Genomic DNA, 22103 nt, shown 5'->3' with positions numbered 1-22103 from the left:
CTTCCTCCTATTTCTCTCTTACTTCTTCTGCCCTCTCTCTTTCATATGCCTTAGGTGCATCCCACATTCTGCGTTTTTTTTGGGGAAATCCTCCACAGGTGCAGGAAAATTGTGTTATTGTAACTATTTACCGCTATCTCTCTTTCACGGCTCTCCATCAGTTGTGAACATCTATTGATTTATCCCAAGTCACTAGGCATATTTTAATTAGGTACACCTGTTTTTCTTTATACAGCTGTTTCTGGACTATAGGGTCGCATACTCCTAAACCCAGTGTAACTCAGAAACGCATCTAATATTCCAATAAACCCATCATAACGTTGAAAAATCATAAATCAAACCATCGTAAGTCACGGTTTGTCCGTGGATATGGGCGTCATCAATTCCATTGTATTCAATAATGCTGTACGCCATTAACAATGGCAGACTGATTGGGAGTGGAGATTGATAGCATAATAAAAATCAGTTATTAGAGGGATACTTCTTTAACCTGACTGAAGAACTGATCTAATGGCTTTAGTACAGTGCATGATTATGTGAGATGTTTTGAGACAGAGTAGTACATTTGTGAATGAAATTTTATGGCATTTTTTCACTTAGTAGGAACCATTGTGTGTGGAAAAGTGAGAAAATTGCTTTCTGCTCTAGAGTCCGGCATTCATTGTAGATTTAAGCTTCGTTTTCTGTGAGCAAATCTTATTCAATAAAATACTACTCTTTATAATAAAAAACAAAAGCACTGGTGATGTGAGGTCATTATCCTCAGCAAACTAATCGAGGGAAAGAAAATCAAACGCCACATTCTCACTTATAATGGGAGCTGAAAAATGGGATCACATGGACACAGGAAGGGGAACAACACACACTGGGGCGTTTCGGGAGGCACAGCGTGAAGAAAAACAGCTACTGCACGCTGGGCCTTATACCTAGGTGATGGGTGGACAGGTGCAGTAAACCACCATGGCACACGATTGTTTACCTTAGTAACAAATCTGCACATCCTGCACATATACCCCAGAACTTGGAAACAAAACGAAACAAAAGAAAACGAAAAAGCAATAGCAAAACGCTAAAGGCAAAATAAAGTTTCAAACTCAGAAAGTGACAGACCAATGTTTGCTTCCCATCATGGTTCTCAACCCAGGTGCCATAAGGTCAGGATAAAGAATTTGATTACATATTGTAAATAAGACGTGCAGCAAATGAGCAGAAATATTATTCTCAACATATGTGTGTCTTCTAATTCAATGGTGACGCTATCTACCGGGACATAGCATTAGATTCCAAAGGGCCGAGTCCTGCCAGACAGGCCTCCCACACTAATAACAATGGGAAGCCCTACGTTGTTTTACCTGTGCTTCTCAGCAACTGGCTAGAAATCAGGTTGCCACCACTCCCAGATTTATTTGCTTTCATTTGCTGGAAGAGCTCACAGCACGCAGGGAAACACTTACATTTGCCATTGTATTTTAGCGGATATTGCAAACATTCGGAAATAAATTTGGGGCCCGGCATGTGGGGAGGGGCGCACTGCCTTCCAGGAAGTGTTATCCAGAAGCTCTCTGAACCCAGTCCTTTCGGGTTTTTATGGAGACCTCATTCTATAGGCATGATGGGTTAAACCATAGGCTATTGGTGATCAACTCCACCTGAGGCTCTCAGCCCTCCCTGGAAATTGGGGTTGAGGCTTTGCCATTCTCAGTCTGACTGAAAGAATTTACACAAACGGAATTTTAAAACAGATGAGCACAACTGGAATCTTAATTAGATGATTGGATTACCTGGAGCCACACCTTGCTATTCCTAACCCGACCACCCTCATCCAACGAATGCTCCACCCAACAGGCTCCCAAGTCTCTACGTGGTTCCAGAGCAAAAGAATGTTTCTACAACGCATATCTCCACCTTTTCCTCCAAGTCTTTTGGCTTACACGGAAAGACTTCTTAAACTGCCATGCATCAGGGTCAGGGGGAGGTCTTGTTACAACGCAGATCTGTGGATCTCCGGGGTTTGATTGTTGCAAGGATGCTGCTGGTGTCAAAACCACAACGTGGGAACCACAGAACCACTAGTTGGTTTTCCGTGTTTCAGTGCATACAATTCCTAAGTTATCTGGCCAAGAAAACTTGTAAGTTCTTAGATTGTCCCAAAGGTGGCGCATGAAATCAAAGCAAGAGAACAGTTTCCTACGAGGTGTAGCCTGGGAAAGTTGGGGGTGACTGATGGAAAGGAGGAGTGAAGCTCCGCCCTTTCCGCTGCTAGGCTGCGCCCGAGGCTATTTAAACCCGCCCTGGCTGGCCTGTACTCAGATCTTCGCGGAGCGGATCAGCGGCCGGAGCGTTTGGCGGACTCTGCGTGGACTTGGAGCTCACAGCGTCTTGCGACTTGGAAGCGGATTCAGAGGACAGGACAGAACACTTGGGCAAGTGAATCTCTGTCTGTCTGTCTGTCTGTCTGTCTGTCTCATTGGTTGGTTGATTTCCATTTTCTGAAGGGGCACATACCTCACACCGCACACACACAAACACACACACACACTCACACACACACACACACACACACACACACACACACACACACACACGCACTCCTTCCTTCTGTGAGTTAGAAAATTAGTAGGGGCCCCTGGGAGCTGCAGGTTTCCTAATCATGTCTGCACCTAAGAACAGTAGGGTCTTGTCTGGCTCTTCTTATGAACGGTCCCCCAGCCCGGACTCCCCAAGGTCCATGCGAGCCTCACCCAGCTTCTCCCTCTCCCCTCTCAGAAACTCAGGCTTAAGGGGAAGCGCCTCACCAGGGATCCGGAGCTACCATTCACCATCCCCTAGGGCTTCACCACACTCACCTCTGTCATCACCAGAATCCCACAAGCTCCCATTTCCCTGTCCTCACCGTGATGGGCAATCAATGAAGCCATTGGGCTCTCCCGTGTCCTCCTCTGAGGATTCCTCAGAGTCCCCACGTTCATCAATAATATACCACATGTTCGTACTGCCATCACCCAGCAGCTCACCCCCAGCTCTCGGGGGGTCTCCTGTGTCTCCCAGCTACTCTCCAAACAACCCCAGATTTCAGCTGGAGTCAGCCCCCCACACCCAGGAATCACCAACAAACTCACGAGCCTCACAGTGCTCCACCCCTGTGTCTTTCATCTCTTCACCCCCAGGCCTCAGGGACTCTCCTGTGGCTCCCAGTTACTCTCCAGCCATCCCCAGGTTCCTGCGGGAGTCAGCCCCATGCACCCCGGAGTCCCCCAGAGACTCACAGGTCTCGGGAGAATATGAGCGGTCCCCCAGCCCTGACTCCTCAAGATTCATGCCTGCCTCACCCAGCTTCTCCCTCTCCCCTCCCAGAAACTCACACCCAAGGGGCAGCTCCCCACCAGGGATGTGGAAGTACTCTACATCATCCCACAGGGCTTCACCACTCTCACATCCATCATCAGCAGAATTCCACAACTTTAAGTTTCCCTTTCCTAACCAAGCAGGACAGTCACTCATGTCATCGTGTTCTCCCGTGTCCTCCTCTGGAGATTCTTCACAGTCACCTCATTCATCAATAATGTACCATATGTTCTTACTGCCATCATCCAGCAGCTCACCCCCAGCCACCCATGACTCTCCTGTCTGTCCCAGCTACTCTCCAACTACGCCCAGATTTCAGCGGGAGTCTGTACCCCACACCCCAGAAACACCTACAAACTCACAGACCTCAGTGAGATCCTCGCCAGTCTCTCTCACGTCTTCACCCCCAGCCCTTACGGACCCTCCAGTCTGTCCCAGCTACTCTCCAGCCACGCCCACATTTCAGCGCGGGTCAGTTCCAGGAACCCAGGGATCACCACCAAGCCCGCCACTTTCACTGAGTTACTCCCCAGTCTCTAGCACGTCTTTATCTCCAACCCTCAGGGACTCGCCTGTGTGTCCCAGCTACTCTCCAAACACGCCCACACTTCAGCGGGAGTCCGTTGCAGGCACCCAGAAATCACCACCAAACTCACCAATTTCACTGCGTTGCTCCCCAGTCTCTCTCATGTCTTCACCATCCCTCAGGGACTCTCCCGTGTGTCCCAGCTACTCTCCAACCACGCCCACATTTCAGCTGGAGTCAGTTCCAGGCACCCCGGAATCACCACCAAACTCACCAGTTTCACTCAGTTACTCCCCAGTCTCTAGCACGTCTTTATCTCCAACCCTCAGGGACTCTCCTGTGTGTCCCAGCTACTCTCCAACCACGCCCACACTTCAGCGGGAGTCAGTTCCTGGCACCCAGGAATCACCACCAAACTCACCAATTTCACTGCGTTACTCCTCAGTCTCTCTCATGTCTTCACCAGCCCTCAGGGACTCTCCTGTCTGTCCCAGCTACTCTCCAACAGCGCCCACATTTCAGCTGGAAGCAGTTCCTTGCACCCCGGAATCAACACCAAACTCACCAATTTCACTCAATTACTCTCCAGTCTCTCTCATGTCTTCACCAGCCCTCAGGGACTCTACTGTCTGTCGCAGCTACCCTCCAACTACGCCCAGATTTCAGCTCGAAGCAGTTCCTTGCAGCCCAGAATCGCCACCAAACTCACCAATTTCACTCAATTACTCTCCAGTCTCTCTCATGTCTTCACCAGCCCTCAGGGACTCTCCTGTCTGTCCCAGCTACTCTCCAACCACCCCCACATTTCAGCTGGAGTCAGTTCCTGGCACCCCGGAGTCACCACCAAACTCTCCAGTTTCACTGAGTTACTCCCCGGTCTCTCTCATGTCTTCACTCCCAGCCCTCAGGGACTCTCCTGTGTGTCCCAGCTACTCTCCAACCATGCCCAGATTTCAGCGGGAGTCAGTTCCGGGCTCCCAGGTATCACCTACAAACTCAGCAGTTTCACTGAGTTACTCCCCAGTCTCTCTCATGTCTTCACCCCCAGCCCCCTGGGACTCTCCTGTCTGTCCCAGCTACTCTCCCACCACGCCCAGATTTCAGCGGGAGTCAGCCTCCCACACTCCGGAATCACCTACAGACTCACAGACTTCACTGAGGTCCTCCCTGGTCTCTCTCAGGTCTTTGCCCTCAGCCCACAGGGACTCTTGTGTCTCTTTCAGCTACTGTCAAAACTTCTCTAGATTCCAGCTGGAGTCAGTTCCAGGCGCCCACGATACACCACCGAACTCGCGAATTTCACTGACTTACTCCCCAGTCTCCCTCATGTTCTCACCCCCAGCCCTCAGGGACTCTTCTGTCTCTCTCAGCTACTCTCCAGCCATCTCCAGATTTCACCTGGAGTCAGCTTCCCACACCCAGGAATCACCTACAAACTCACGGACCTTACTGCAACCCTCCCCCATTTCTTTCACCTCTTCACCCCCTGCCTTCAGGGACTCTCCTGTGTCTCCCAGCTTCTCTCCAGCCCCCCCACAGATTTCTGCCACAGTCAGCCCCAGGCACCCAGGACAACCCTAGACACCCACAGGCCTCACGAGCCTATCTCCCTATGACCTGGACCTATACAGGGATGGCTCCCACGCATCCCTCAGTGACCCCAAACCCATCTCCACTTACACTCAGACACTCCCAGGGCCTGACAGCTACTCCCCTTTATTGTCCTTCAGTTCGAAGCCCTGGCCAATCTACTAGCCCACGTGACGCAGTTACCTGGCCATTTCTCCACAGTTCTGGTGAGGGCCCCACACCCAGCCGCAGAAGAGCCCCTCCTGCATTCCGTCCTCACACGCAGGCCTGTCCCTCTACTTGCTACTGTCACACTCTTGCCAGCAGAAGAGGCCCCTGTCATGGCCGATATCACCACCCAGTCTATCCTCACCCCACAGCTGTGCAGCGGGACCCTCCTGCTGGCCCACGTGGCAGCCAGAGCCCATGCTGGCACGACGCTCCAGCATGTCGGCGTCCCTGCGGGCCACACTACCGGTGACATGGCTCACATGACCCTCCTTCCTGGCAGTGACACTGTTGATGTGAACCCCAGTTTCACATCTGTCATTTGTAAATAGGACCATTTGCCCTTTTCGCTCTCCCTTCCATTCACAGGGCTTTTCATTCTCTCTGTTTCTGCCTCCGTTTCAGATATTTACTCACCTTTTTCTCTCTCACTATGTCTGCCGTGGTCTCGATGAGAGTGCGCCACATAAGATTCCCCCATTAAAAGTCATGAATTGAGTGGCTTTTAGTATACCTGTGGTTGTGCACATTCCCTTTTAATTCGCAATCCGTTGTAGAACGTCTTATCACCACCGACCAGAGAAAAACCCTGTAGACATTAGTCACTCCTCATTCTGTCTCAAACCCCCTCCCTGACCCTCAGCACTAGGTAGCAACTACATAGTGCGATCAACCCCATATGAATAGATTTCCATATTGTGGACAATTCCTATAAACGGAATTGCACAATAGGTGAGCTTTTATGACTGACATAACACGTAGCACAGTATTTTCAAGATTCATCCACATTGTAGGCATACCCACAGGGGGAAACCAGTCTTTTTGGGGTTTTAGTAACACCGGGTGTTTTCTCCTTCCTTCCGTCCTTCTTCCCTTCTTTCCTTCCTTCCTTCCTTCCTTCCTTCCTTCCTTCCTTCCTTCCTTCCTTCTTTCCTTCCTTCCTTCCTTCCTTCCTTCCTTCCTTCCTTCCTTCCTTCCTTCTTTCCTTCCTTCCTTCCTTCTTTCCTTCCTTCCTTCCTTCCTTCCTCCTAATTCTCTCTTACTCCTTCCGCCCTCTCTCTTTCATATGCCTTAGGTGCATCCCACATTCTGCGTTTTTTTGGGGAAATCCTCCACAGGTGCAGGAAAATTGTGTTATTGTAACTATTTACCGCTATCTCTCTTTCACGGCTCTCCATCAGTTGTGAACATCTATTGATTTATCCCAAGTCACTAGGCATATTTTAATTAGGTACACCTGTTTTTCTTTATACAGCTGTTTCTGGACTATAGGGTCGCATACTCCTAAACCCAGTGTAACTCAGAAACGCATCTAATATTCCAATAAACCCATCATAACGTTGAAAAATCAGAAATCAAACCATCGTAAGTCACGGTTTGTCCGTGGATATGGGCGTCATCAATTCCATTGTATTCAATAATGCTGTACGCCATTTACAATGGCAGACTGATTGGGAGTGGAGATTGATAGCATTATAAAAATCAGTTATTAGAGGGATACTTCTTTAACCTGACTGAAGAACTGATCTAATGGCTTTAGTACAGTGCATGATTATGTGAGATGTTTTGAGACAGAGTAGTACATTTGTGAATGAAATTTTATGGCATTTTTTCACTTAGTAGGAACCATTGTGTGTGGAAAAGTGAGAAAATTGCTTTCTGCTGTAGAGTCCGGCATTCATTGTAGATTTAAGCTTCGTTTTCTGTGAGCAAATCTTATTCAATAAAATACTACTCTTTATAATAAAAAACAAAAGCACTGGTGATGTGAGGTCATTATCCTCAGCAAACTAATCGAGGGAAAGAAAATCAAACGCCACATTCTCACTTATAATGGGAGCTGAAAAATGGGATCACATGGACACAGGAAGGGGAACAACACACACTGGGGCGTTTCGGGAGGCACAGCGTTAAGAAAAACAGCTACTGCACGCTGGGCCTTATACCTAGGTGATGGGTGGACAGGTGCAGCAAACCACCATGGCACACGATTGTTTACCTTAGTAACAAATCTGCACATCCTGCACATATACCCCAGAACTTGGAAACAAAACGAAACAAAAGAAAACGAAAAAGCAATAGCAAAACGCTAAAGGCAAAATAAAGTTTCAAACTCAGAAAGTGACAGACCAATGTTTGCTTCCCATCATGGTTCTCAACCCAGGTGCCATAAGGTCAGGATAAAGAATTTGATTACATATTGTAAATAAGACGTGCAGCAAATGAGCAGAAATATTATTCTCAACATATGTGTGTCTTCTAATTCAATGGTGACGCTATCTACCGGGACATAGCATTAGATTCCAAAGGGCCGAGTCCTGCCAGACAGGCCTCCCACACTAATAACAATGGGAAGCCCTACGTTGTTTTACCTGTGCTTCTCAGCAACTGGCTAGAAATCAGGTTGCCACCACTCCCAGATTTATTTGCTTTCATTTGCTGGAAGAGCTCACAGCACGCAGGGAAACACTTACATTTGCCATTGTATTTTAGCGGATATTGCAAACATTCGGAAATAAATTTGGGGCCCGGCATGTGGGGAGGGGCGCACTGCCTTCCAGGAAGTGTTATCCAGAAGCTCTCTGAACCCAGTCCTTTCGGGTTTTTATGGAGACCTCATTCTATAGGCATGATGGGTTAAACCATAGGCTATTGGTGATCAACTCCACCTGAGGCTCTCAGCCCTCCCTGGAAATTGGGGTTGAGGCTTTGCCATTCTCAGTCTGACTGAAAGAATTTACACAAACGGAATTTTAAAACAGATGAGCACAACTGGAATCTTAATTAGATGATTGGATTACCTGGAGCCACACCTTGCTATTCCTAACCCGACCACCCTCATCCAACGAATGCTCCACCCAACAGGCTCCCAAGTCTCTACGTGGTTCCAGAGCAAAAGAATGTTTCTACAACGCATATCTCCACCTTTTCCTCCAAGTCTTTTGGCTTACACGGAAAGACTTCTTAAACTGCCATGCATCAGGGTCAGGGGGAGGTCTTGTTACAACGCAGATCTGTGGATCTCCGGGGTTTGATTGTTGCAAGGATGCTGCTGGTGTCAAAACCACAACGTGGGAACCACAGAACCACTAGTCGGTTTTCCGTGTTTCAGTGCATACAATTCCTAAGTTATCTGGCCAAGAAAACTTGTAAGTTCTTAGATTGTCCCAAAGGTGGCGCATGAAATCAAAGCAAGAGAACAGTTTCCTACGAGGTGTAGCCTGGGAAAGTTGGGGGTGACTGATGGAAAGGAGGAGTGAAGCTCCGCCCTTTCCGCTGCTAGGCTGCGCCCGAGGCTATTTAAACCCGCCCTGGCTGGCCTGTACTCAGATCTTCGCGGAGCGGATCAGCGGCCGGAGCGTTTGGCGGACTCTGCGTGGACTTGGAGCTCACAGCGTCTTGCGACTTGGAAGCGGATTCAGAGGACAGGACAGAACACTTGGGCAAGTGAATCTCTGTCTGTCTGTCTGTCTGTCTGTCTGTCTCATTGGTTGGTTGATTTCCATTTTCTGAAGGGGCACATACCTCACACCGCACACACACAAACACACACACACACTCACACACACACACACACACACAAACACACACGCACTCCTTCCTTCTGTGAGTTAGAAAATTAGTAGGGGCCCCTGGGAGCTGCAGGTTTCCTAATCATGTCTGCACCTAAGAACAGTAGGGTCTTGTCTGGCTCTTCTTATGAACGGTCCCCCAGCCCGGACTCCCCAAGGTCCATGCGAGCCTCACCCAGCTTCTCCCTCTCCCCTCTCAGAAACTCAGGCTTAAGGGGAAGCACCTCACCAGGGATCCGGAGCTACCATTCACCATCCCCTAGGGCTTCACCACACTCACCTCTGTCATCACCAGAATCCCACAAGCTCCCATTTCCCTGTCCTCACCGTGATGGGCAATCAATGAAGCCATTGGGCTCTCCCGTGTCCTCCTCTGAGGATTCCTCAGAGTCCCCACGTTCATCAATAATATACCACATGTTCGTACTGCCATCACCCAGCAGCTCACCCCCAGCTCTCGGGGGGTCTCCTGTGTCTCCCAGCTACTCTCCAAACAACCCCAGATTTCAGCTGGAGTCAGCCCCCCACACCCAGGAATCACCAACAAACTCACGAGCCTCACAGTGCTCCACCCCTGTGTCTTTCATCTCTTCACCCCCAGGCCTCAGGGACTCTCCTGTGGCTCCCAGTTACTCTCCAGCCATCCCCAGGTTCCTGCGGGAGTCAGCCCCATGCACCCCGGAGTCCCCCAGAGACTCACAGGTCTCGGGAGAATATGAGCGGTCCCCCAGCCCTGACTCCTCAAGATTCATGCCTGCCTCACCCAGCTTCTCCCTCTCCCCTCCCAGAAACTCACACCCAAGGGGCAGCTCCCCACCAGGGATGTGGAAGTACTCTACATCATCCCACAGGGCTTCACCACTCTCACATCCATCATCAGCAGAATTCCACAACTTTAAGTTTCCCTTTCCTAACCAAGCAGGACAGTCACTCATGTCATCGTGTTCTCCCGTGTCCTCCTCTGGAGATTCTTCACAGTCACCTCATTCATCAATAATGTACCATATGTTCTTACTGCCATCATCCAGCAGCTCACCCCCAGCCACCCATGACTCTCCTGTCTGTCCCAGCTACTCTCCAACTACGCCCAGATTTCAGCGGGAGTCTGTACCCCACACCCCAGAAACACCTACAAACTCACAGACCTCAGTGAGATCCTCGCCAGTCTCTCTCACGTCTTCACCCCCAGCCCTTACGGACCCTCCAGTCTGTCCCAGCTACTCTCCAGCCACGCCCACATTTCAGCGCGGGTCAGTTCCAGGAACCCAGGGATCACCACCAAGCCCGCCACTTTCACTGAGTTACTCCCCAGTCTCTAGCACGTCTTTATCTCCAACCCTCAGGGACTCGCCTGTGTGTCCCAGCTACTCTCCAAACACGCCCACACTTCAGCGGGAGTCCGTTGCAGGCACCCAGAAATCACCACCAAACTCACCAATTTCACTGCGTTGCTCCCCAGTCTCTCTCATGTCTTCACCATCCCTCAGGGACTCTCCCGTGTGTCCCAGCTACTCTCCAACCACGCCCACATTTCAGCTGGAGTCAGTTCCAGGCACCCCGGAATCACCACCAAACTCACCAGTTTCACTCAGTTACTCCCCAGTCTCTAGCACGTCTTTATCTCCAACCCTCAGGGACTCTCCTGTGTGTCCCAGCTACTCTCCAACCACGCCCACACTTCAGCGGGAGTCAGTTCCTGGCACCCAGGAATCACCACCAAACTCACCAATTTCACTGCGTTACTCCCCAGTCTCTCTCATGTCTTCACCAGCCCTCAGGGACTCTCCTGTCTGTCCCAGCTACTCTCCAACAGCGCCCACATTTCAGCTGGAAGCAGTTCCTTGCACCCCGGAATCAACACCAAACTCACCAATTTCACTCAATTACTCTCCAGTCTCTCTCATGTCTTCACCAGCCCTCAGGGACTCTACTGTCTGTCGCAGCTACCCTCCAACTACGCCCAGATTTCAGCTCGAAGCAGTTCCTTGCAGCCCAGAATCGCCACCAAACTCACCAATTTCACTCAATTACTCTCCAGTCTCTCTCATGTCTTCACCAGCCCTCAGGGACTCTCCTGTCTGTCCCAGCTACTCTCCAACCACCCCCACATTTCAGCTGGAGTCAGTTCCTGGCACCCCGGAGTCACCACCAAACTCTCCAGTTTCACTGAGTTACTCCCCGGTCTCTCTCATGTCTTCACCCCCAGCCCTCAGGGACTCTCCTGTGTGTCCCAGCTACTCTCCAACCATGCCCAGATTTCAGCGGGAGTCAGTTCCGGGCTCCCAGGTATCACCTACAAACTCAGCAGTTTCACTGAGTTACTCCCCAGTCTCTCTCATGTCTTCACCCCCAGCCCCCTGGGACTCTCCTGTCTGTCCCAGCTACTCTCCCACCACGCCCAGATTTCAGCGGGAGTCAGCCTCCCACACTCCGGAATCACCTACAGACTCACAGACTTCACTGAGGTCCTCCCTGGTCTCTCTCAGGTCTTTGCCCTCAGCCCACAGGGACTCTTGTGTCTCTTTCAGCTACTGTCAAAACTTCTCTAGATTCCAGCTGGAGTCAGTTCCAGGCGCCCACGATACACCACCGAACTCGCGAATTTCACTGACTTACTCCCCAGTCTCCCTCATGTTCTCACCCCCAGCCCTCAGGGACTCTTCTGTCTCTCTCAGCTACTCTCCAGCCATCTCCAGATTTCACCTGGAGTCAGCTTCCCACACCCAGGAATCACCTACAAACTCACGGACCTTACTGCAACCCTCCCCCATTTCTTTCACCTCTTCACCCCCTGCCTTCAGGGACTCTCCTGTGTCTCCCAGCTTCTCTCCAGCCCCCCCACAGATTTCTGCCACAGTCAGCCCCAGGCACCCAGGACAACCCTAGACACCCACAGGCCTCACGAGCCTATCTCCCTATGACCTGGACCTATACAGGGATGGCTCCCACGCATCCCTCAGTGACCCCAAACCCATCTCCACTTACACTCAGACACTCCCAGGACCTGACAGCTACTCCCCGTTATTGTCCTTCAGTTCGAAGCCCTAGCCAATCTACTAGCCCACGTGACGCAGTTACCTGGCCATTTCTCCACAGTTCCGGTGAGGGCCCCACACCCAGCCGCAGAAGAGCCCCTCCTGCATTCCGTCCTCACACGCAGGCCTGTCCCTCTACTTGCTACTGTCACACTCTTGCCAGCAGAAGAGGCCCCTGTCATGGCCGATATCACCACCCAGTCTATCCTCACCCCACAGCTGTGCAGCGGGACCCTCCTGCTGGCCCACGTGGCTGCCAGAGCCCATGCTGACACGACGCTCCAGCATGTCGGCGTCCCTGCGGGCCACACTACCGGTGACGTGCCTCACATGACCCTCCTTCCTGGCAGTGACACTGTTGATGTGAACCCCAGTTTCACATCTGTCATTTGTAAATAGGACCATTTGCCCTTTTCGCTCTCCCTTCCATTCACAGGGCTTTTCATTCTCTCTGTTTCTGCCTCCCTTTCAGATATTTACTCACCTGTTTCTCTCTCACTATGTCTGCCGTGGTCTCGATGAGAGTGCGCCACATAAGATTCCCCCATTAAAAGTCATGAATTGAGTGGCTTTTAGTATACCTGTGGTTGTGCACATTCCCTTTTAATTCGCAATCCGTTGTAGAACGTCTTATCACCCCCGACCAGAGAAAAACCCTGTAGACATTAGTCACTCCTCATTCTGTCTCAAACCGTCTCCCTGACCCTCAGCACTAGGTAGCAACTACATAGTGCGATCAAACCCATATGAATAGATTTCCATATTGTGGACAATTCCTATAAACGGAATTGCACAATAGGTGAGCTTTTATGACTGACATAACACGTAGCACAATATTTTCAAGATTCATCCACATTGTAGGCTTACCCACAGGGGGAAACCAGTCTTTTTGGGGTTTTAGTAACACCGGGTGTTTTTTCCTTCCTTCCGTCCTTCTTTCCTTCTTTCCTTCCTTCCTTCCTTCCTTCCTTCCTTCCTTCCTTCCTTCCTTCCTTCTTTCCTTCCTTCCTTCTTTCCTTCCTTCCTTCCTTCCTTCCTTCTTTCCTTCCTTCCTTCCTTCCTTCCTTCCTTCCTTCCTTCCTTCCTTCCTTCCTTCCTCCTTTTTCTCTCTTACTCCTTCTGCCCTCTCTCTTTCATATGCCTTATTTGCATCCCACATTCTGCGTTTTTTTGGGGAAATCCTCCACAGGTGCAGGAAAATTGTGTTATTTTAACTATTTACCGCTATCTCTCTTTCACGGCTCTCCATCAGTTGTGAACATCTATTGATTTATCCCAAGTCACTAGGCATATTTTAATTAGGTACACCTGTTTTTCTTTATACAGCTGTTTCTGGACTATAGGGTCGCATACTCCTAAACCCAGTGTAACTCAGAAACGCATCTAATATTCCAATAAACCCATCATAACGTTGAAAAATCAGAAATCAAACCATCGTAAGTCACGGTTTGTCCGTGGATATGGGCGTCATCAATTCCATTGTATTCAATAATGCTGTACGCCATTAACAATGGCAGACTGATTGGGAGTGGAGATTGATAGCATTATAAAAATCAGTTATTAGAGGGATACTTCTTTAACCTGACTGAAGAACTGATCTAATGGCTTTAGTACAGTGCATGATTATGTGAGATGTTTTGAGACAGAGTAGTACATTTGTGAATGAAATTTTATGGCATTTTTTTCACTTAGTAGGAACCATTGTGTGTGGAAAAGTGAGAAAATTGCTTTCTGCTGTAGAGTCCGGCATTCATTGTAGATTTAAGCTTCGTTTTCTGTGAGCAAATCTTATTCAATAAAATACTACTCTTTATAATAAAAAACAAAAGCACTGGTGATGTGAGGTCATTATCCTCAGCAAACTAATCGAGGGAAAGAAAATCAAACGCCACATTCTCACTTATAATGGGAGCTGAAAAATGGGATCACATGGACACAGGAAGGGGAACAACACACACTGGGGCGTTTCGGGAGGCACAGCGTTAAGAAAAACAGCTACTGCACGCTGGGCCTTATACCTAGGTGATGGGTGGACAGGTGCAGCAAACCACCATGGCACACGATTGTTTACCTTAGTAACAAATCTGCACATCCTGCACATATACCCCAGAACTTGGAAACAAAACGAAACAAAAGAAAACGAAAAAGCAATAGCAAAACGCTAAAGGCAAAATAAAGTTTCAAACTCAGAAAGTGACAGACCAATGTTTGCTTCCCATCATGGTTCTCAACCCAGGTGCCATAAGGTCAGGATAAAGAATTTGATTACATATTGTAAATAAGACGTGCAGCAAATGAGCAGAAATATTATTCTCAACATATGTGTGTCTTCTAATTCAATGGTGACGCTATCTACCAGGACATAGCATTAGATTCCAAAGGGCCGAGTCCTGCCAGACAGGCCTCCCACACTAATAACAATGGGAAGCCCTACGTTGTTTTACCTGTGCTTCTCAGCAACTGGCTAGAAATCAGGTTGCCACCACTCCCAGATTTATTTGCTTTCATTTGCTGGAAGAGCTCACAGCACGCAGGGAAACACTTACATTTGCCATTGTATTTTAGCGGATATTGCAAACATTCGGAAATAAATTTGGGGCCCGGCATGTGGGGAGGGGCGCACTGCCTTCCAGGAAGTGTTATCCAGAAGCTCTCTGAACCCAGTCCTTTCGGGTTTTTATGGAGACCTCATTCTATAGGCATGATGGGTTAAACCATAGGCTATTGGTGATCAACTCCACCTGAGGCTCTCAGCCCTCCCTGGAAATTGGGGTTGAGGCTTTGCCATTCTCAGTCTGACTGAAAGAATTTACACAAACGGAATTTTAAAACAGATGAGCACAACTGGAATCTTAATTAGATGATTGGATTACCTGGAGCCACACCTTGCTATTCCTAACCCGACCACCCTCATCCAACGAATGCTCCACCCAACAGGCTCCCAAGTCTCTACGTGGTTCCAGAGCAAAAGAATGTTTCTACAACGCATATCTCCACCTTTTCCTCCAAGTCTTTTGGCTTACACGGAAAGACTTCTTAAACTGCCATGCATCAGGGTCAGGGGGAGGTCTTGTTACAACGCAGATCTGTGGATCTCCGGGGTTTGATTGTTGCAAGGATGCTGCTGGTGTCAACACCACAACGTGGGAACCACAGAACCACTAGTCGGTTTTCCGTGTTTCAGTGCATACAATTCCTAAGTTATCTGGCCAAGAAAACTTGTAAGTTCTTAGATTGTCCCAAAGGTGGCGCATGAAATCAAAGCAAGAGAACAGTTTCCTACGAGGTGTAGCCTGGGAAAGTTGGGGGTGACTGATGGAAAGGAGGAGTGAAGCTCCACCCTTTCCGCTGCTAGGCTGCGCCCGAGGCTATTTAAACCCGCCCTGGCTGGCCTGTACTCAGATCTTCGCGGAGCGGATCAGCGGCCGGAGCGTTTGGCGGACTCTGCGTGGACTTGGAGCTCACAGCGTCTTGCGACTTGGAAGCGGATTCAGAGGACAGGACAGAACACTTGGGCAAGTGAATCTCTGTCTGTCTGTCTGTCTGTCTGTCTGTCTCATTGGTTGGTTGATTTCCATTTTCTGAAGGGGCACATACCTCACACCGCACACACACAAACACACACACACACTCACACACACACACACACACACAAACACACACGCACTGCTTCCTTCTGTGAGTTAGAAAATTAGTAGGGGCCCCTGGGAGCTGCAGGTTTCCTAATCATGTCTGCACCTAAGAACAGTAGGGTCTTGTCTGGCTCTTCTTATGAACGGTCCCCCAGCCCGGACTCCCCAAGGTCCATGCGAGCCTCACCCAGCTTCTCCCTCTCCCCTCTCAGAAACTCAGGCTTAAGGGGAAGCGCCTCACCAGGGATCCGGAGCTACCATTCACCATCCCCTAGGGCTTCACCACACTCACCTCTGTCATCACCAGAATCCCACAAGCTCCCATTTCCCTGTCCTCACCGTGATGGGCAATCAATGAAGCCATTGGGCTCTCCCGTGTCCTCCTCTGAGGATTCCTCAGAGTCCCCACGTTCATCAATAATATACCACATGTTCGTACTGCCATCACCCAGCAGCTCACCCCCAGCTCTCGGGGGGTCTCCTGTGTCTCCCAGCTACTCTCCAAACAACCCCAGATTTCAGCTGGAGTCAGCCCCCCACACCCAGGAATCACCAACAAACTCACGAGCCTCACAGTGCTCCACCCCTGTGTCTTTCATCTCTTCACCCCCAGGCCTCAGGGACTCTCCTGTGGCTCCCAGTTACTCTCCAGCCATCCCCAGGTTCCTGCGGGAGTCAGCCCCATGCACCCCGGAGTCCCCCAGAGACTCACAGGTCTCGGGAGAATATGAGCGGTCCCCCAGCCCTGACTCCTCAAGATTCATGCCTGCCTCACCCAGCTTCTCCCTCTCCCCTCCCAGAAACTCACACCCAAGGGGCAGCTCCCCACCAGGGATGTGGAAGTACTCTACATCATCCCACAGGGCTTCACCACTCTCACATCCATCATCAGCAGAATTCCACAACTTTAAGTTTCCCTTTCCTAACCAAGCAGGACAGTCACTCATGTCATCGTGTTCTCCCGTGTCCTCCTCTGGAGATTCTTCACAGTCACCTCATTCATCAATAATATACCATATGTTCTTACTGCCATCATCCAGCAGCTCACCCCCAGCCACCCATGACTCTCCTGTCTGTCCCAGCTACTCTCCAACTACGCCCAGATTTCAGCGGGAGTCTGTACCCCACACCCCAGAAACACCTACAAACTCACAGACCTCAGTGAGATCCTCGCCAGTCTCTCTCACGTCTTCACCCCCAGCCCTTACGGACCCTCCAGTCTGTCCCAGCTACTCTCCAGCCACGCCCACATTTCAGCGCGGGTCAGTTCCAGGAACCCAGGGATCACCACCAAGCCCGCCACTTTCACTGAGTTACTCCCCAGTCTCTAGCACGTCTTTATCTCCAACCCTCAGGGACTCGCCTGTGTGTCCCAGCTACTCTCCAAACACGCCCACACTTCAGCGGGAGTCCGTTGCAGGCACCCAGAAATCACCACCAAACTCACCAATTTCACTGCGTTGCTCCCCAGTCTCTCTCATGTCTTCACCATCCCTCAGGGACTCTCCCGTGTGTCCCAGCTACTCTCCAACCACGCCCACATTTCAGCTGGAGTCAGTTCCAGGCACCCCGGAATCACCACCAAACTCACCAGTTTCACTCAGTTACTCCCCAGTCTCTAGCACGTCTTTATCTCCAACCCTCAGGGACTCTCCTGTGTGTCCCAGCTACTCTCCAACCACGCCCACACTTCAGCGGCAGACAGTTCCTGGCACCCAGGAATCACCACCAAACTCACCAATTTCACTGCGTTACTCCTCAGTCTCTCTCATGTCTTCACCAGCCCTCAGGGACTCTCCTGTCTGTCCCAGCTACTCTCCAACAGCGCCCACATTTCAGCTGGAAGCAGTTCCTTGCACCCCGGAATCAACACCAAACTCACCAATTTCACTCAATTACTCTCCAGTCTCTCTCATGTCTTCACCAGCCCTCTGGGACTCTCCTGTCTGTCGCAGCTACTCTCCAATTATGCCCAGATTTCAGCTCGAAGCAGTTCCTTGCACCCCAGAATCGCCACCAAACTCACCAATTTCACTCAATTACTCTCCAGTCTCTCTCATGTCTTCACCAGCCCTCAGGGACTCTCCTGTCTGTCCCAGCTACTCTCCAACCACCCCCACATTTCAATTGGAGTCAGTTCCTGGCACCCCGGAGTCACCACCAAACTCTCCAGTTTCACTGAGTTACTCCCCGGTCTCTCTCATGTCTTCACCCCCAGCCCTCAGGGACTCTCCTGTGTGTCCCAGCTACTCTCCAACCATGCCCAGATTTCAGCAGGAGTCAGTTCCGGGCTCCCAGGTATCACCTACAAACTCAGCAGTTTCACTGAGTTACTCCCCAGTCTCTCTCATGTCTTCACCCCCAGCCCCCTGGGACTCTCCTGTCTGTCCCAGCTACTCTCCCACCACGCCCAGATTTCAGCGGGAGTCAGCCTCCCACACTCCGGAATCACCTACAGACTCACAGACTTCACTGAGGTCCTCCCTGGTCTCTCTCAGGTCTTTGCCCTCAGCCCACAGGGACTCTTGTGTCTCTTTCAGCTACTGTCAAAACTTCTCTAGATTCCAGCTGGAGTCAGTTCCAGGCGCCCACGATACACCACCGAACTCGCGAATTTCACTGACTTACTCCCCAGTCTCCCTCATGTTCTCACCCCCAGCCCTCAGGGACTCTTCTGTCTCTCTCAGCTACTCTCCAGCCATCTCCAGATTTCACCTGGAGTCAGCTTCCCACACCCAGGAATCACCTACAAACTCACGGACCTTACTGCAACCCTCCCCCATTTCTTTCACCTCTTCACCCCCTGCCTTCAGGGACTCTCCTGTGTCTCCCAGCTTCTCTCCAGCCCTCCCCAGATTTCTGCCACAGTCAGCCCCAGGCACCCAGGACAACCCTAGACACCCACAGGCCTCACGAGCCTATCTCCCTATGACCTGGACCTATACAGGGATGGCTCCCACGCATCCCTCAGTGACCCCAAACCCATCTCCACTTACACTCAGACACTCCCAGGACCTGACAGCTACTCCCCGTTATTGTCCTTCAGTTCGAAGCCCTAGCCAATCTACTAGCCCACGTGACGCAGTTACCTGGCCATTTCTCCACAGTTCCGGTGAGGGCCCCACACCCAGCCGCAGAAGAGCCCCTCCTGCATTCCGTCCTCACACGCAGGCCTGTCCCTCTACTTGCTACTGTCACACTCTTGCCAGCAGAAGAGGCCCCTGTCATGGCCGATATCACCACCCAGTCTATCCTCACCCCACAGCTGTGCAGCGGGACCCTCCTGCTGGCCCACGTGGCTGCCAGAGCCCATGCTGACACGACGCTCCAGCATGTCGGCGTCCCTGCGGGCCACACTACCGGTGACGTGCCTCACATGACCCTCCTTCCTGGCAGTGACACTGTTGATGTGAACCCCAGTTTCACATCTGTCATTTGTAAATAGGACCATTTGCCCTTTTCGCTCTCCCTTCCATTCACAGGGCTTTTCATTCTCTCTGTTTCTGCCTCCCTTTCAGATATTTACTCACCTGTTTCTCTCTCACTATGTCTGCCGTGGTCTCGATGAGAGTGCGCCACATAAGATTCCCCCATTAAAAGTCATGAATTGAGTGGCTTTTAGTATACCTGTGGTTGTGCACATTCCCTTTTAATTCGCAATCCGTTGTAGAACGTCTTATCACCCCCGACCAGAGAAAAACCCTGTAGACATTAGTCACTCCTCATTCTGTCTCAAACCGTCTCCCTGACCCTCAGCACTAGGTAGCAACTACATAGTGCGATCAAACCCATATGAATAGATTTCCATATTGTGGACAATTCCTATAAACGGAATTGCACAATAGGTGAGCTTTTATGACTGACATAACACGTAGCACAATATTTTCAAGATTCATCCACATTGTAGGCTTACCCACAGGGGGAAACCAGTCTTTTTGGGGTTTTAGTAACACCGGGTGTTTTTTCCTTCCTTCCGTCCTTCTTTCCTTCTTTCCTTCCTTCCTTCCTTCCTTCCTTCCTTCCTTCCTTCCTTCCTTCCTTCTTTCCTTCCTTCCTTCTTTCCTTCCTTCCTTCCTTCCTTCCTTCTTTCCTTCCTTCCTTCCTTCCTTCCTTCCTTCCTTCCTTCCTTCCTTCCTTCCTTCCTCCTTTTTCTCTCTTACTCCTTCTGCCCTCTCTCTTTCATATGCCTTATTTGCATCCCACATTCTGCGTTTTTTTGGGGAAATCCTCCACAGGTGCAGGAAAATTGTGTTATTTTAACTATTTACCGCTATCTCTCTTTCACGGCTCTCCATCAGTTGTGAACATCTATTGATTTATCCCAAGTCACTAGGCATATTTTAATTAGGTACACCTGTTTTTCTTTATACAGCTGTTTCTGGACTATAGGGTCGCATACTCCTAAACCCAGTGTAACTCAGAAACGCATCTAATATTCCAATAAACCCATCATAACGTTGAAAAATCAGAAATCAAACCATCGTAAGTCACGGTTTGTCCGTGGATATGGGCGTCATCAATTCCATTGTATTCAATAATGCTGTACGCCATTAACAATGGCAGACTGATTGGGAGTGGAGATTGATAGCATTATAAAAATCAGTTATTAGAGGGATACTTCTTTAACCTGACTGAAGAACTGATCTAATGGCTTTAGTACAGTGCATGATTATGTGAGATGTTTTGAGACAGAGTAGTACATTTGTGAATGAAATTTTATGGCATTTTTTTCACTTAGTAGGAACCATTGTGTGTGGAAAAGTGAGAAAATTGCTTTCTGCTGTAGAGTCCGGCATTCATTGTAGATTTAAGCTTCGTTTTCTGTGAGCAAATCTTATTCAATAAAATACTACTCTTTATAATAAAAAACAAAAGCACTGGTGATGTGAGGTCATTATCCTCAGCAAACTAATCGAGGGAAAGAAAATCAAACGCCACATTCTCACTTATAATGGGAGCTGAAAAATGGGATCACATGGACACAGGAAGGGGAACAACACACACTGGGGCGTTTCGGGAGGCACAGCGTTAAGAAAAACAGCTACTGCACGCTGGGCCTTATACCTAGGTGATGGGTGGACAGGTGCAGCAAACCACCATGGCACACGATTGTTTACCTTAGTAACAAATCTGCACATCCTGCACATATACCCCAGAACTTGGAAACAAAACGAAACAAAAGAAAACGAAAAAGCAATAGCAAAACGCTAAAGGCAAAATAAAGTTTCAAACTCAGAAAGTGACAGACCAATGTTTGCTTCCCATCATGGTTCTCAACCCAGGTGCCATAAGGTCAGGATAAAGAATTTGATTACATATTGTAAATAAGACGTGCAGCAAATGAGCAGAAATATTATTCTCAACATATGTGTGTCTTCTAATTCAATGGTGACGCTATCTACCGGGACATAGCATTAGATTCCAAAGGGCCGAGTCCTGCCAGACAGGCCTCCCACACTAATAACAATGGGAAGCCCTACGTTGTTTTACCTGTGCTTCTCAGCAACTGGCTAGAAATCAGGTTGCCACCACTCCCAGATTTATTTGCTTTCATTTGCTGGAAGAGCTCACAGCACGCAGGGAAACACTTACATTTGCCATTGTATTTTAGCGGATATTGCAAACATTCGGAAATAAATTTGGGGCCCGGCATGTGGGGAGGGGCGCACTGCCTTCCAGGAAGTGTTATCCAGAAGCTCTCTGAACCCAGTCCTTTCGGGTTTTTATGGAGACCTCATTCTATAGGCATGATGGGTTAAACCATAGGCTATTGGTGATCAACTCCACCTGAGGCTCTCAGCCCTCCCTGGAAATTGGGGTTGAGGCTTTGCCATTCTCAGTCTGACTGAAAGAATTTACACAAACGGAATTTTAAAACAGATGAGCACAACTGGAATCTTAATTAGATGATTGGATTACCTGGAGCCACACCTTGCTATTCCTAACCCGACCACCCTCATCCAACGAATGCTCCACCCAACAGGCTCCCAAGTCTCTACGTGGTTCCAGAGCAAAAGAATGTTTCTACAACGCATATCTCCACCTTTTCCTCCAAGTCTTTTGGCTTACACGGAAAGACTTCTTAAACTGCCATGCATCAGGGTCAGGGGGAGGTCTTGTTACAACGCAGATCTGTGGATCTCCGGGGTTTGATTGTTGCAAGGATGCTGCTGGTGTCAACACCACAACGTGGGAA

The sequence above is a fragment of the Gorilla gorilla genome, chromosome 22 (genome assembly GCF_029281585.2).
Source record: "Gorilla gorilla gorilla isolate KB3781 chromosome 22, NHGRI_mGorGor1-v2.1_pri, whole genome shotgun sequence".
Classification (NCBI taxonomy): domain Eukaryota; kingdom Metazoa; phylum Chordata; class Mammalia; order Primates; family Hominidae; genus Gorilla; species Gorilla gorilla.
This window is presented reverse-complemented; position numbering follows the sequence as displayed.